Source organism: Dryas octopetala, chromosome 2, assembly GCF_963921425.1.
Source record: "Dryas octopetala chromosome 2, drDryOcto1.1, whole genome shotgun sequence".
Lineage (NCBI taxonomy): Eukaryota > Viridiplantae > Streptophyta > Magnoliopsida > Rosales > Rosaceae > Dryas > Dryas octopetala.
Window position 1 is genome coordinate 8,880,951 of NC_141367.1, and position 16,209 is coordinate 8,897,159.

At 40.6% G+C, this 16,209-nt stretch overlaps 1 pseudogene; it reads left to right on the forward strand.

Moving 5' to 3' along the window:
• Positions 1-600: 600 nt before the first annotated feature.
• On the forward strand, positions 601-4,875 carry LOC147292893 (uncharacterized; annotated as a pseudogene).
• Positions 4,876-16,209: the final 11,334 nt, after the last annotated feature.

Sequence of the window (16,209 nt, forward strand, 5' to 3'; positions counted from 1 at the left end):
TGCATTGCTTACTCTCAAGTGGAAGCTGATTTTGAACTTTCAAGTGGGACAATCAAACTTCTTCCATCATTTCATGGGTTAGAAGGAGAGGATCCCTACGTGCATATTAAGGAATTTCATGCGATATGCGAGATTAGCAAGCTGAGGGGGTTGAGCGATGATCAAAGAAAGTTAAGGTTATTTCCATTCTCTCTTAAAGATAAAGCTAAACATTGGTTGTTTTCCTTGCAGGTCGCTTCTATTAAAACATGGGAAGAACTGGCATCCAAGTTTCTTTTGAGGTTCTATCCAATTAGCAAGACTACCATTGTGAGGAAGCAGATCTTAGGGTTTACACAATCAGAGGACGAAGTGTTTCATGAGAGTTGGGAAAGGTACCAAGAGCTTCTGACTTCGTGTCCACATCATAATTTTGCCCCATGGATGCAGATTGAGTACTTTTATGAGGGTTTGTTGGATCAAGATCATAATATGGTGGACATGACATGTTGAGGAGCACTGAAAATGAAAACTTTTGAGGAAGCATGGACACTCTTTGACACATTGGCGTTGAGTTCACAGCAGTGGAATAGACGGAAAAGAGTGGAAAAGAAATCAGCTATGGAAGCTGAGATGTATGAACTTAAACAGATGATGCAGGTTCTGATGGCAAATCAAGAAGCTAGGCCATCACATGGAGAGTCATGTTTTGAGGTTGAAAAAGTTAAAGCCAGATCGAGTGTACAGTCCCCTGTTGAGCAACGAAGTACTTATTTGGAGGATATGATTGCCGCATTAGCTCAGAGTACAACTTCGATGTCTAATGATACTAAGTCGTTTATGAATAAGACTGAGGAGCAATTGAATGTTACAGCTAAGGCTATTTCGAATTTGGAAGCCCAGTTGGAACAAGTGACTTTAACCTTGGACAAAGTGGTAAGGGTGCACCAATTCAAGATAAGGCCGAAGCAATCACTACTTTGAGAAGTGGGAAAGTGATTGACAACAAAGTGTGCACTACTAAAGAGGATAATCCAAGCAAAGAGGATGAAGTTGAGATATTAGAGCCTGAACAAGTGGAAAAGTACAAGAGGGATAAAGTTGAGGTCAAGGATGAGGAAGAGGAGGAAAGAAAGAAACAAGAAAAGCACATTGCTACGCGTGCTAGCAAGAAGGCCGAGATTACTTCCTCTATCCCAAGAGCTCCGTTGCCTTTCCCTCAACGTCAAAGGAAGCAGAGTAAGGATGAGCAAGCTAAGGAAATTTTGGAGATGGTTAAGAAAGTGGAAATCAACATTCCTTTGCTTGATGCTATTCAGCAGATTCCTAAGTATGCCAAGTTTTTGAAGGAATTGTGCACACACAAGAGGAAATTCAAAGAACATGAGCAGGTGTGTCTGAGTGAAGAAGTCAATGCTGTTTTGCAGAGGAAGCTGCAACCAAAGTTGAAAGACCCTGGCAGTTTTACGATTTCATGTTTGGTTGGGGATCATAAGTTTGAGAAGGCATTGCTGGATTTGGGAGCAAGTATTAATTTGATGCCGTATTCAGTTTTCGTACAGTTGGGCATAGGAGATCTTAAACCTACTAGTGTTACTCTTCAATTGGCAGATCGTTCAGTAAAGGTTCCGAAAGGTGTGGTTGAAGATGTGCTGGTTCAGGTTGCAGATTTGATCATACCCGCTGATTTTATCATTCTTGAAATGGAGGATACCCCGATTAGAGGAAATGAGCTACCAATCATATTGGAAAGACAGTTCATGGCCACAGCGAACACCAAGATTGATGTGAGTAATGGGAAGTTGACAATGTCTGTACTTGGTGAAACAGTTGAGTTTGATGTTTTCGGTTCAATGAAGTATCCAAAGGAGGAGGATGATTGCTTGAGGATTGATAGTTTAGACCCATTGGTTGAGGAAGTGTGCGAAACTAGCTTTGCAGAAGATACATTGAAGGTTGTTTTGGGAACCCCAGAGTCCAGTGAATTAGATGAAAACGTGGAAACAACTCCTACCCGTTTGGAAGGCACTCGATCTCTCAGAAATAAGTGGTTCAACCAGTTTGAAATGTTAGTATCCACTAATCATAAGACGCTTCCTTCTATTAAGCAAGCACCTAAGTTGGAGCTGAAACCGTTACCGGAACACTTGAAATATGCATTTTTGGGAGAAAATGAGACCTTGCCTGTAATTATTGCAGCTAATTTGAGTGCAAGCGAGGAAGAAAGACTTTTGAGAGTTTTGAAGGAAAATCGGTTGGCATTGGGATGGACCATAGCCGATATCAAGGGGATCTCACCCACAGTGTGTATGCATAGAATTCTACTTGAGAAGGAATCTAGGCCTACTCGTGACGCCCAAAGAAGACTGAATCCAACTCTGAAGGAAGTTGTGCGTAATGAGGTGATCAAATTGTTGGATGTTGGTATTATTTATCCTATCAGTGATTCAAAGTGGGTTAGTCATGTTCAAGTGGTGCCAAAGAAAAGTGGTATTACTGTGGTGAAGAATGAGCATAATGAGTTGGTTCCCCAAAGGACACAAACCGGTTGGCTCCCCAAAGGACACAAACCGGTTGGCTCATTTGTATTGACTATCGGAAGCTGAACACCGCGACAAGGAAGGATCATTTTCCTTTGCCATTTATTGACCAGATGTTGGAAAGGTTGGCTGGCCATAGTCACTATTGCTTTTTGGATGGTTATAGTGGGTACAATCAGATTGCTATTGCACCCGAGGATGAAGAAAAGACCACGTTCACATGTCCATTTGGTACATTTGCGTATAGGAGGATGCCATTCAGATTGTGCAATGCACCTGCAACATTTCAGAGATGCATGATGTCTATTTTCTCTGATATGGAGGAACGAATCATTGAGGTATTTATGGATGATTTTTCTGTTTTTGGTTCATCTTTTGATGCATGTCTGGATAACCTGTCTTTAGTTCTGAGAAGATGTCAAGAAGCCAATCTAGTGCTTAATTGGGAAAAATGTCACTTCATGGTCCAACAAGGGATAGTATTGGGTCATGTGATTTCAAAGGAGGGCATACAAGTTGATAAGGCCAAGATTGATGTGATACAGAGATTGCGGCCTCCGTCAAGTGTTAAAGAAGTAAGGAGTTTTCTAGGCCATGCTGGGTTTTATAGGAGGTTCATCAAGGATTTTTCTAAGATTTCTAGGCCTTTGTGCACCTTATTGCAAAAAGAGGTGAATTTTGAGTTTGATGAGGATTCCTTGGTTACATTTAACAAGTTAAAGAAGCTGCTCACTTCTGCTCTGATCATTATGCCACCTGATTGGAACTTGTCGTTTGAGCTCATGTGTGATGCAAGTGACTATGCTATTGGAGCTGTTTTGGGTCAGACAGTTGAGAAGCTGCCACATGTGATTTATTACGCAAGTAGGACTCTGAATGATGCGCAATTGAATTATTCTACTACAGAGAAGGAGTTGCTTGCTGTGATCTTTGCCTTGGAGAAATTTAGAAGTTATTTGATTGGGTCTAAGATCACCATCTACACGGATCATGCCGCTCTCCAGTATTTGCTGAACAAGAAAGATGCAAAGCCAAGGTTGATTAGATGGACTTTGTTGCTACAGGAATTTGATATTGAGATCAAAGACAAGAAAGGTTGTGAAAGTGTGGTAGCAGACCATCTGAGTAGACTCGTCAATGAGGAACAGTCTGAAGAAGACACACTACCGTTACGAGAGTCATTCCCGGACAAGCAGCTTTTTGCCATTTTGACTACTCCATGGTATGCCGACATAGCTAATTATTTAGCAAGTGGAGTGTTGCCCAATGATCTAACACACTACCAAAGGAAGAAGTTTTTGCATGATGTCAGACAATATGTGTGGGATGATCCTTATTTGTTCAAATATGGGTCAGATCAGTTGATAAGACGATGTGTACCGGAAATGGAGCAGAGGAATGTCATTGAGATGTGTCATTCTAAAGAATGTGGAGGCCATGGTGGAGGAACTAAGACCGCTTACAAGATTCTTCAAGCAGGTTTCTTTTGGCCCACTATTTTTCATGATTGCCATCAGTTTTATCTCACATGCGATAGATGTCAGAAGATGGGAAATATTTCTGCTCGGGATCAGATGCCGTTGAACTTCATGTTGGAAGTTGAGATCTTCGATGTTTGGGGTATAGATTTCATGGGGCCGTTTCCATCTTCTTTTGGATACGAGTACATTCTGGTTAGAGTTGATTATGTGTCTAAGTGGGTGGAAGCTGTCGCTTGTAGGACTAATGATGCTTGAGTGGTTTTGAATTTTCTTAAGACCAATATCTTTGCACGATTTGGTACCCCGTGAGCAATCATTAGTGATGGGGGGTCGCATTTTTGCAATAAGCTGTTTGAGGCCGTGATGAAAAAGTATGGAATAAGGCATAAAGTGGCTACTCCCTATCATCCACAGATGAGTGGGCAAGTGGAAATTTCGAATCGTAAGATTAAGTTCATTTTGGAAAGAACGGTGCTCACCAATAGGAAGGATTGGTCTACCAAGCTTAATGATGTATTATGGGCTTATCGCACTGCTTATAAGACGCCCATTGGAATGTCTCCGTTTCGACTAATCTATGGGAAAGCTTGTCATTTACCAGTTGAGCTTGAGCATAAGGCATATTGGGCGATTAAGAAGTTCAATTTTGATATTCATGCTGCTGGTGAGAAAAGGAAGTTGCAACTTAGTGAGCTGGTGGAAATACGACATTTCGCATATGAGAATGCTAAGTTGTACAAGGAAAGGACCAAGAGGTACCATGATAAGAAGCTACGTCGAAGAGAATTCCTTGTTGGAGGGAAGGTGTTATTATATGATACAAGATTACGTCTCTTCCCAGGCAAGTTGCGTTCGAGATGGACCGAACCTTATGAGGTAATTAGAGTGTTTCCCTATGGTACAGTTGAACTCAAGAACCCGAAGAATGGGAACATATTTAAGGTTAATGGTCATCGTGTGAAGCCTTTCCTTGAACCTGATTTTGAGCTGAACTAAGAAAAAATTGATTTCTAGTACAAGACTTGGTCTGGCTGAAGACGTGAAACTTAGCGCTTCTTGGGAGGCAACCCAAGGGATGGATGACGACGAAGAGGTGATTTGGTACATGTGCAGGGGCGAGCCGTTTTCACACCAGCCAAGGTACGTTTTCACCCTCTTTTTGCTCATTTAAGTAGTTTTGTTTATTGTTTGTCCCTTCCTCTTTTCATTACATTGTGCATTACATTTGTCTTTCATTTAAACATTGAGGACAATGTTTCTTTTAAGTTTGGGGGTAGGGAATGCAATGCATTTTCGAAAAAAAAAAAATTTTTTGAGTCTTTTGGTTTGTTTTTGTCTTGAGTCCCCAACTAATTGATTTTATTATGTACGGTTATTAATGAGCATGTCTAGCTTGGATATATAGTATGAATTCTTCTATCTTTAGTAGTGGTTCATAAAATGCTTTACAACTCTCTGAAGTGGGCCTTGTTTTCGTGAACTTAAGTGATAACTTACATGACTAGAGATGCATATACTTAATAAAGTAGACTTGTGTGACCTAAGTGAGCTTTTGAGCCTTGTACTTCAATTCTTGAGTGTTAACATTACTCTAATACCTTCGTGTCATATAAAGTCGTTGTGATCTCATTATTCTTTCTTTTGATTAAGTACTTGGAATATAATTGTGAATCAATGAGCTAGAACTTCTCTCTTATTCTATACAAAGCATAGATATACATGAATCTTAGGAAATGATATTAGGCCTTGTTTGTTTTAACCCGTAGCCTAAGGCCTACCCTATGTTATAACCCTAGTCAAACATTTTGAGCCTAATGACCTTTTCTTTGTTTACCCCTATACCAAACCCTAAGTTTGGGGGAGTTTCACTCCTCTACCTGTTTACCTTATTTATGGATTTGCATTGAGCTAATGAATTATCAGGTGGAAAAGAAATGTGTGTGCATAGCTTGGAAGAGAAGGAATTGTGATTAAGATTGTTTGTCATTCCCTTTCAAAAAAAAAAAAATTTTTTAAAGGGAACGGACGATTTCAAAGATTGAAGAAGAAAAATGTTCGAATTCAAGGCTATGAGTGCAAATTATGCAAGGAATGCCTGTACTGTTGTTTTGAGCAAATCCATAGTCTGTAGCCCTTTGTTATCCATTTTATTTCAATACCTTATCCTAACCTAAGCCTCCATTACAACCCCTAATAAAGTCCTACTTGATCTTGGGAGAATTGTAGTTCATTATGTGGAGTCTAGATAAAAGGGAAGCTTATGGTTATTGATTCTGTTTTAAGTATTTTAAATCCTTTTCTTGAGATCAGTGTTTTTGTTCATAGTGCCTGTCTTTCATGATTAATGTGTGAGCTTTTTGCATTTGTTTATCATATCATCTCTCACATATACTTGAGTGCACATGTCAACCCAATCTCTGAGTGTTTTATTGTTGAGAGCATACCCTGGTGAGAATTGGAGTTGATGCTATTTTGGATATGCTGATTTAGTCTTGTTTGTCTAAACACTTGAGTTTGTGTTAAGGATGGTCTATATTTTTCATGGAGGAGTAAGGTATGTTAATTGAAGCATTATTAGAGGTCAAAGAATGAATTTTATATGTATCTTGCTTAACTATGCTAATTATGGCTGTGCTTATGACATCATGTGTTGGGATGTTTTGAGTCTGTCTTGAGTCTTTTCTTTGTTCTTTTTGCTCGAGGACTAGCAAAATCTAAGTTTGGGGGTGTGTTGAGTGCTCATTTTACACTACTTTATGATACTAACTCCCTAACTCAGAGTGCAAGAACTCGATATTTTGTGTGTTGTTAGTTTGTTTTTGTTCTTGTAGGATAAAATGAGCAAAGAAGAGAAAAGGAGCCGAAAGAGCCATTTTTAGACGTTTCCTAGTCAAACTAGGAAAAGTGGAGAAATCCTGGTCACACCAGGAAATGCTGAATCTCAGTTAAACTAGGATTCCTAATCTCACAAGGAAAGATCAAGCTTGAATAAGAAGGAATCATGACGATCCAAAGCCAGAAATGACAAATCCTAGTTGGAGCAGGAAATCCTGTTTCAACTAGGAAACCTAATCCAAGTAGGAAATGGAGTCCTAACGAAGATAGGAGTCATGGGGGTAAAATGGTAATTGTGAAATTCCAAGTGAGATAGAAATCCTAAGTCAATAAGGATTCCTAGGTGGACAAAGAGAAGTGGTCAAAAGTCAAAGTCAACAAGTCAAAGGTTCTAGAAGCTTCTGGAAGACATTGGGCCAAAGCACAAATAGATAAGATGAATTTCAGCCAAGGGATTGGACTTGGGCCAGGCGTGAAACCCTAAGGAGGGTGCGGCATGGACTTGAGTAAAGGGATATGTAATTGGCGCATGGGCTGAAAGCTAAGGCCTAGGTGTTTGCGCAAGGGGCTGTTTGTTTATGCATATGGGCTTAAGTGAAATAGGCCTTGGTCCATTAGGTCAAGTTACATCAATCCCACATTGATGAGGAATAGGAATAGCAGCCCCACTCACCTCTATAAATACATTTTTAAAAATCAAAAAAAGGGTTCTGAAGTTGGCCTCTCTCTCTTCTTTTAATTTTCCGAAACCCTAGCAGCCCCATCACCCTCTTCTTGCCGCAGCCTACACTCTCCCTTTGCTCCTTCTTTCTTTTTATTTTTCTGGCCGAACCCTAGCAGCCACCTTCTCTTGGTTTTCTTTTTACTTTTGTGCTGAACGGGAGAAGGAGAAGGAGTCAAGCTGCAGCCATCACCACCTAGCCGCGCCACCTAGCCGTGCCACCTTGCCGAGCCACCACCACCTTGCCGTGGAGCCCAAAGCCGAGCAACACCATTGCAACACCACCCTTGCAGCCGCACCTCCACCTTGCTGCCTCGGCTTGATCTCTCTTCCTTTTATTTTTATTTCCATTGTTTTAATTATGCATCGTTTAATTGTGGATTTAATTATGCATAGTTAAATATTGGGCTAGGGCTAGGATGAAGCCCTAGCGTTGCTGTTTACTTTCACTATGGATTATTAATATTTTAATTGTTTATATGTTGACAAATCTTGGATCTCTGTTTAAATTGACTCTATTTGTATCGCATCTTTAACTGATCACCTTAGGTTGCATGCATCTAGATTTATGTTGTGAAACTAAACAAGCTCGAAAGAATAATAGTTTCAATAGGCAACAAGTGGGTATCCTAAGATAATATTCATGAGAAAAGAGATCATAGAGGACATAGGGTACATTAATTTGGAGCTATGCGCTATGTGTTTGTCACTTTCACAGATTGTAATAACTCTTGCATGGGTAACAGCTGCTTTAGCTTAGAACTAGGGAACATGCAAGTTAACTGGCTAAGGAAGGCCCAAGAAGCTCTTAGTTTATACACAGTAAGGGGAGTAATTGCTAAAAGTAACTAGCCAAATCTTTTAGTAGACAAACTTTGTCGGCATGTTTATATATTGATTGTTAGGGTTGAGAAAAAGATGGTGGCTGCTAGGGTTTGCTTCAGAGAAATAAAAGAAAAAGAGAGAGAGAGAAGAGAAGGGTGTGCGGCTAGAAAGGAGGCTAGCTAGGGTTTCTGAAAATTCAAGAGGAGAGAGCCCCCTCCTTGAGTTATAAAGATGTATTTATAGAGGAGAGTGGGGCTGAGATTTCTCTTTCTCTTCAATGTGGGATAAGTGCATTCCTTGCACACCAAGGCTTATAATTTTCGGCCAAGCATGGGCCTTGGGCTGATTTGAGCTCTTTTTGGGCGTAACTCCCTTTTCAGCTCGCGGAACTGCTGCGCTACCTCCACGAAAATAGCCATATCTTGAGCTAGAAAACTCAGAATCAAAATCCGTAAAATTACCTGCGAAGCTAACATCTGTATCTTTTCAACCATATATGGCATGCTACCTGATTCATTCTGGAGAAGTACAGAATTGCTGTCGAAATTGGTGCTCTATTTTCCAGGGTTTTGACTTCTTTTTTCAGCTAGGATTCCTTGGGAGGTAAGGACAAGAAAGTGCGGCAGCAGCTAGGGTTAGGAGAGCATTGGGCTTGCGGCAAGGGCTTTAGCTTGGGCTTAAGTGACACACACCAGCCCCATAGGGTTTTGCGCATGGCTGATAGGCTTGGGCTGGCGCATGGACTTCCTCTTGGGCTGGTGCATGCATGCATGCATGGCTCCTTCAGAATTCGGCATTGTATAGGCCCATGGCCCATTTGACTTGTTGACTTTTCATAGTTGACCCTTGACCATTCACTTTGACTTCCCATTTTGTCCCTCATCTCCATTTGAATTCGAATTCATTTCTTCCCTCCATTTATTCCCATGGATGTCCACCACCTTCTAGAAGCTTCTGGAACCTTGATTTTGTAAAGTTGACTTTGACCAACATTTCCTAGTGTGACTAGGATTTCTTGTAAATGAAGGATTCATTATCCATTTCGACTTCTCGTAATGACCATATTGCCCCTGGGGTCTCCTAGTGTGATTAGGACTCCTTTCCCTAGTTGGGTTAGGTTTCCTAGTTCAACCAGGATTTCCTGTTTCAATCAAGATTTCTCATTTCTGGCTCCGCAATGATGGTTCTGGACTTAATGTTTCCTAGTGTGAATAGGAATCCTCATTCGACTAGGATTTCGGCCCCTTTCCTGGTTTGACCAGGATTTCTCTTGTTTTCCTAGTTTGACTAGGAAATGTCTAAAAATGGTCCTTTTGGCTTCTTTTCTCTTCTTTGCTCATTTTATCCTATAAAAACAAAAACAAACTAACACACACAAAATATCGAGTTCTTGCACTCTGAGTTAGGGAGTTAGTATCATAAAATAGTGTAAAATGAGCACTCAACACACCCCCAAACTTAGATTTTGCTAGTCCTTGAGCAAAAAGAACAAAGAAAAGACTCAAGACAGACTCGAAACATCCCAACACATGATTTCATAAGCACAGCCATAAATAGCATAATCAAGCAAGATACATATAAAATTCATTCTTCGACCTCTAATAATGTTTCAATAAACATACCTCACTCCTCCCTGAAAAATATAGACCATCCTTAACGCAAACTCAAGTGTTCAGACAAACAAGACTAAATCAGCATATCCAAAATAGTATCAACTCCAATTCTCACCAAGGCATGCTCTCAACAATAAAACACTCAGAGATTGGGTTGATATGTGCACTCAAGTATATGTGAGAGATGATATGATAGACAAATGCAAAAAGCTCACATATTAATAATGGAAGACAGGCACCCATGAAAAAAAAAAAAAAAACACTGATCTCAAGAAAATGATTTAAAATACTTGAAACAGAATCAATAACCATAAGCTTCCCTTTTATCTAGACTCCACATAATGAACTACAATTCTCCCAAGATCAAGTAGGGCTTTAATAAGGGTTGTAATGGAGGCTTAGGTTAGGATAAGGTATTGAAATGAAACGGATAACAAAGGGCTACAGACTATGGATTTGCACAAAACAACAGTAGAGGCGTTCCTTGCATAATTTGCACTCATAGCCTTGAATTCGAAACTTTTCTTTTTCAACCTTTGAAATCGTCTGTTCCCTTAAACACACTTTTTTTTTTATTTTTTTTTTATTTTAAGGGAACGACACAATCTTAAGCACAATTCCCACACACATTTCTTTTTAACCTCACAGCTTCATTAGCTCAATGCAAATCCATCAGTAAGGTAAACAGGTAGAGGAGTGAAACTCCCCCAAACTTAGGGTTTGGTACAAGGGTAATCAAAGAAAAGGTCATTAGGCTCAAAATGTTTGACTAGGGTTATAACACAGGGTAGGCCTTAGGTTATGGGTTAAAACAAACAAGGCCTACTATCATTTCCTAAGATTCATGTAGTTATATCCATGCTTTGAATAGAATAAGAGAGAAGTTCTAGCTTATTGGTTCACAATTATATTCCAAGTACTTAATCAAAAGAAAGAATAATGAGATCACAACGACTTTATATGACACGAAAATTTTAGAGTAATGTCAACACTCAAGAATTGAAGTACAGGGCTCAAAAGCTCACTTAGGTCATACAAGTCTACTCTATTAAGTGTATGCATCTCTAGTCATGTAAGTTATCACTTAAGTTCACGAAAACAAAGCCCACTTCATAGAGTTGTAAAGCATGTTATGAACCAATACTAGAGATAAAAAAATTCATACTATATAGTCAAGCTAGACATGCTCATCATAGCCATGCATAGTAAAATCAATCAGTTGGGGACTCAAGACAACCAAACAAACAAAAAGACTCAAAATTTTTTTTTTTTTTAAATTCCAAAAATGCAATGCATTCCCCACTCCCAAACTTAAAAGAAACATTGTCCTCAATGTTAAATGAAAGACAAATGTAATGCACAATATACTAAACAGAAGAAGGGAAAAACAATAAATAAAACAAATCTACTTAAATGAGCGAAAAGAGGGTGAAAACGTACCTTGGCTGGTGTGAAAAGGCTCGCCCATGCATAAGTACCAAATCACCTCCTCGTCATCCATCCCTTGGGTTGCCTCCCAAGAAGCGCTAAGTTTCACGTCTTCAGCCAGACCTAGTCTTGTACTAGAAATCAATTTTCTCTTGGTTCAGCTCAAAATCAGGTTCAAGGAAAGGCTTCACACGATGACTGTTAACCTTAAATGTGTTCCCATTCTTCGGGTTCTTGAGTTCAACTGTACCATAGGGAAACACTCGAACCACCTCATAAGGTCCGGTCCATCTCGAACGCAACTTGCCCGGGAAGAGACGTAATCTTGTATCATATAATAACACCTTCCCGCCAACAAAGAATTCTCTTGGACGTAGCTTCTTATCATGGTACCTCTTGGTCCTTTCCTTGTACAACTTAGCATTCTCATATGCGAAATGTCGTATTTCTTCCAGCTCACTAAGTTGCAACTTCTTTTTCTCACCAGCGGCATGAATATCGAAATTGAACTTCTTAATCACCCAATATGCCTTATGCTCCAGCTCAACTGGTAAATGACAAGCTTTCCCATAGATCAGTCGAAATGGAGACATTCCAATGGGTGTCTTGTAAGCAGTGCGATAAGCCCATAATGCATCATTAAGCTTGGTAGACCAATCCTTCCTATTGGCGAGCACCGTTCTTTCCAAAATGAACTTGATCTCACGATTCGAAATTTCCACTTGTCCACTCGTCTGCGGATGATAGGGAGTGGCCACTTTATGCCTTATTCCATACTTCTTCATCACGGCCTCAAACAGCTTATTGCAAAAATGCGACCCCCCATCACTAATGATTGCTCTTGGGGTACCAAATCGTGCAAAGATATTGGTCTTAAGGAAATTCAAGACCACTCGAGCATCATTAGTCCTACAAGCGACAGCTTCCACCCACTTAGACACATAATCAACTCCCACCAGAATGTACTCGTATCCAAAAGAAGATGGAAATGGTCCCATGAAATCTATACCCCAAACATCAAAGATTTCGACTTCCAACATGAAATTCAGTGGCATCTGATCACGAGCAGAAATATTTCCCATCTTCTGACATCTGTCACATGTGAGATAAAACTGACGACAATCATGAAAGATAGTGGGCCAAAAGAAACCTGCTTGAAGAATCTTGTAAGCGGTCTTAGTTCCTCCACCATGGCCTCCACATTCTTTAGAATGGCACATCTCAATGACATTCCTCTGCTCCAATTCCGGTACACATCGTCTTATCAACTGATCTGATCCATATTTGAACAAATAAGGATCATTCCACACATACTGTCTGACATCATGCAAAAACTTCTTCCTTTGGTAGTGTGTCAGATCATTGGGCAACACTCCACTTGCTAAATAATTAGCTATGTCAGCATACCATGGAGTAGTCAAGATGGCAAAAAGCTGCTCGTCCGGGAATGACTCTCGTAACGGTAGTGTGTCCTCTTCAGACTGTTCCTCATTGACGAGTCTACTCAAATGGTCTGCTACCACATTCTCACAACCTTTCTTATCCTTGATCTCAATATCAAATTCCTGTAGCAACAGAGTCCATCTAATCAACCTCGGCTTGGCATCTTTCTTATTCAGCAGATACTTGAGAGTGGCATGATCCGTGTAGATGGTGATCTTAGACCCAATCAAATAACTTATAAATTTCTCAGGGGCAAAGATCACAGCAAGCAACTCCCCTCTGTAGTAGAATAGTTCAACTGTGCATCATTCAGAGTCCTGCTTGCATAATAAATCACATGTGGCAGCTTATCAACTCTCTGACCCAAAACAGCTCCAACGGCATAATCACTTGGATCACACATAAGCTCAAACAGCAAGTTCCAATCAGGTGGCATAATGATTGGAGCAGAAGTGAGTAGCTTCTTCAACTTGATAAATGCAACCAAGCAATCCTCATCAAACTCGAAATTCACCTCTTTTTGCAATAAGGTGCACAAAGGCCTAGAAATCTTAGAAAAGTCCTTAATGAACCTCCTATAAAACCCAGCATGGCCTAGGAAACTTCTTACTTCCTTAACACTCGATGGAGGCGGCAATCTCTGTATCACATCAATCTTGGCTTTATCAACTTGTATGCCCTCCTTTGAAATCACATGACCCAATACTATCCCTTGTTGAACCATGAAGTGACATTTCTCCCAATTAAGCACTAGATTGGCTTCTTGACATCTTTTCAGAACTAAAGACAAGTTATCCAGACATGCATCAAAAGACGAACCAAAAACAGAAAAATCATCCATAAATACCTCAATGATTCGTTCCACCATGTCAGAGAAAATAGACATCATGCATCTCTGGAATGTTGCAGGCGCATTGCACAATCCGAATGGCATCCTCCTATAAGCAAACGTACCAAATGGACATGTGAACGTGGTCTTCTCTTGATCCTCGGGTGCAATAGCAATCTGATTGTACCCACTATACCCATCCAAAAAGCAATAGTGACTATGGCCGGCCAACCTTTCCAACATCTGGTCGATAAATGGCAAAGGGAAATGATCCTTCCTTGTCGCGGTGTTAAGCTTCCGATAGTCAATACAGACACGCCAACCGGTTTGTGTCCTTTGGGGAACCAACTCATTATGCTCATTCTTCACCACAGTAATACCACTTTTCTTCGGCACCACTTGAACATGACTAACCCACTTCGAATCACTGATAGGATAAATAATACCAACATCCAACAATTTGATTACCTCATTACGCACAACTTCCTTCAGAGTTGGATTCAGTCTTCTTTGGGCATCACGAGTAGGCCTAGATTCCTCCTCAAGTAAAATTCTATGCATACATACTGTGGGTGAGATTCCCTTGATATCGGCTATGGTCCATCCCAATGCTAACCGATTTTCCTTCAGAACCCTCAAAAGTCTTTCTTCCTCGCTTGCACTTAAATTAGCTGCAATAATCACAGGCAAGGTCTCATTTTCTCCCAAAAATGCATACTTCAAGTGCTCAGGTAACGGTTTCAGCTCCAACTTAGGTGCTTGGTCAATGGAAGGAAGCGTCTTATGATTAGTGGGTACTAACATTTCAAATGGGTTGGACCACTTATTCCTGATAGGTCGGGTGCCTTCCAAGAGTTTAGGAGCTTTTTCCACTTTTTCCTCTAATGCACTGGACTCTGGTGCTCCCAAAACAACCTCCAATGTATCCTCTGCACTACTGGTTTCGCACACTTCCTCAACTAATGGGTCCAAACTATCAATTCTCAAGCAATCATCCTCCTCCTTTGGATACTTCATCGCACCAAAAACATCAAACTCAACTGTTTCACCAAGTACAGACATTGTCAACTTCCCATTACTTACATCAATCTTAGTGTTTGCTGTGCCCATGAACGGTCTTCCCAATATAATCGGTAGCTCATTTCCTCTAATTGGGGTATCCTCCATTTCAAGAATGATAAAATCAGCGGGCATGATCAAATCTGCAACCCGAACCAGCACATCTTCAACCACACCTTTTGGAACCTTCACTGAACGATCTGCCAATTGAAGAGTAACACTAGTAGGTTTAAGATCTTCTATGCCCAACTGTGCGAAAACTGAATATGGCATCAAATTAATACTTGCTCCCAAATCCAGCAATGCCTTCTCAAACTTATGATTCCCCACCAAACATGGAATTGTGAAACTGCCAGGATCTTTCAACTTGGGCGGCAACTTCCTTTGCAAAACAGCACTTACTTCTTCACTGAGACACACTTGCTCATGTTCTTTGAATTTCCTCTTGTGTGTGCACAATTCCTTCAAAAACTTGGCATACTTAGGAATCTGCTGAATAGCATCAAGCAAAGGAATGTTGATTTCCACTTTCTTAAACATCTCCAAAATTTCCTTAGCTTGCTCATCCTTACTCTGCTTCCTTTGACGTTGAGGGAAAGGCAATGGAGCTCTTGGGATAGAGGAAGTAATCTCGGCCTTCTTGCTAGCACGCGTAGCAATGTGCTTTTCTTGCTTCTTTCTTTCCTCCTCTTCCTCATCTTTAACCTTAACTTTATCCCTCTTGTACTTTTCCACTTGTTCAGGCTCTAATATCTCAACTTCATCCTCATTACCTGGATTATCCTCTTGAGTAGTGCCCACTTTGTTGTCAATCACTTTCCCACTTCTCAAAGTAGTGATTGCTTCGGCCTTATCCTGAATTGGTGCACCCTTTACCACTTTGTCCAAGGTCAAAGTCACTTGTTCCAATTGGGCTTCCAAATTCGAGATAGCTTTAGCTGTGACACTCAACTGCTCCTCAGTCTTATTCATAAACGTCTTAGTATCATTAGACATCGAAGTTGTACTCTGGGCTAATGCAGCCATCATGTCCTCCAAATAAGTACTTCGCTGCTCAACAGGGGACTGTACACTCGGTCTAGCTTGAACTCTTTCAACCTCGAAACATGACTCTCCATGTGATGGCCTAGCTCCTTGATTTGCCATCAGCACCTGCATCATCTGCTTGAGCTCAGACATCTCAGCTTCCATGACTGATTTCTTTTCCACTCTTTTCCGTCTATTCCATTGCTGTGAACTCAACGCCAATGTGTCAAAGAGTGTCCATGCTTCCTCAAAAGTCTTCTTTTTCAGTGCTCCTCCACATGTCATGTCCACCATTTTACGATCTTGATCCAATAAACCCTCATAAAAATACTCAATCTGCATCCATGGGGCAAAATTATGGTGTGGACACGAAGTCAGAAGCTCTTGGTACCTTTCCCAACTCTCATGAAACACTTCGTCCTCTGATTGT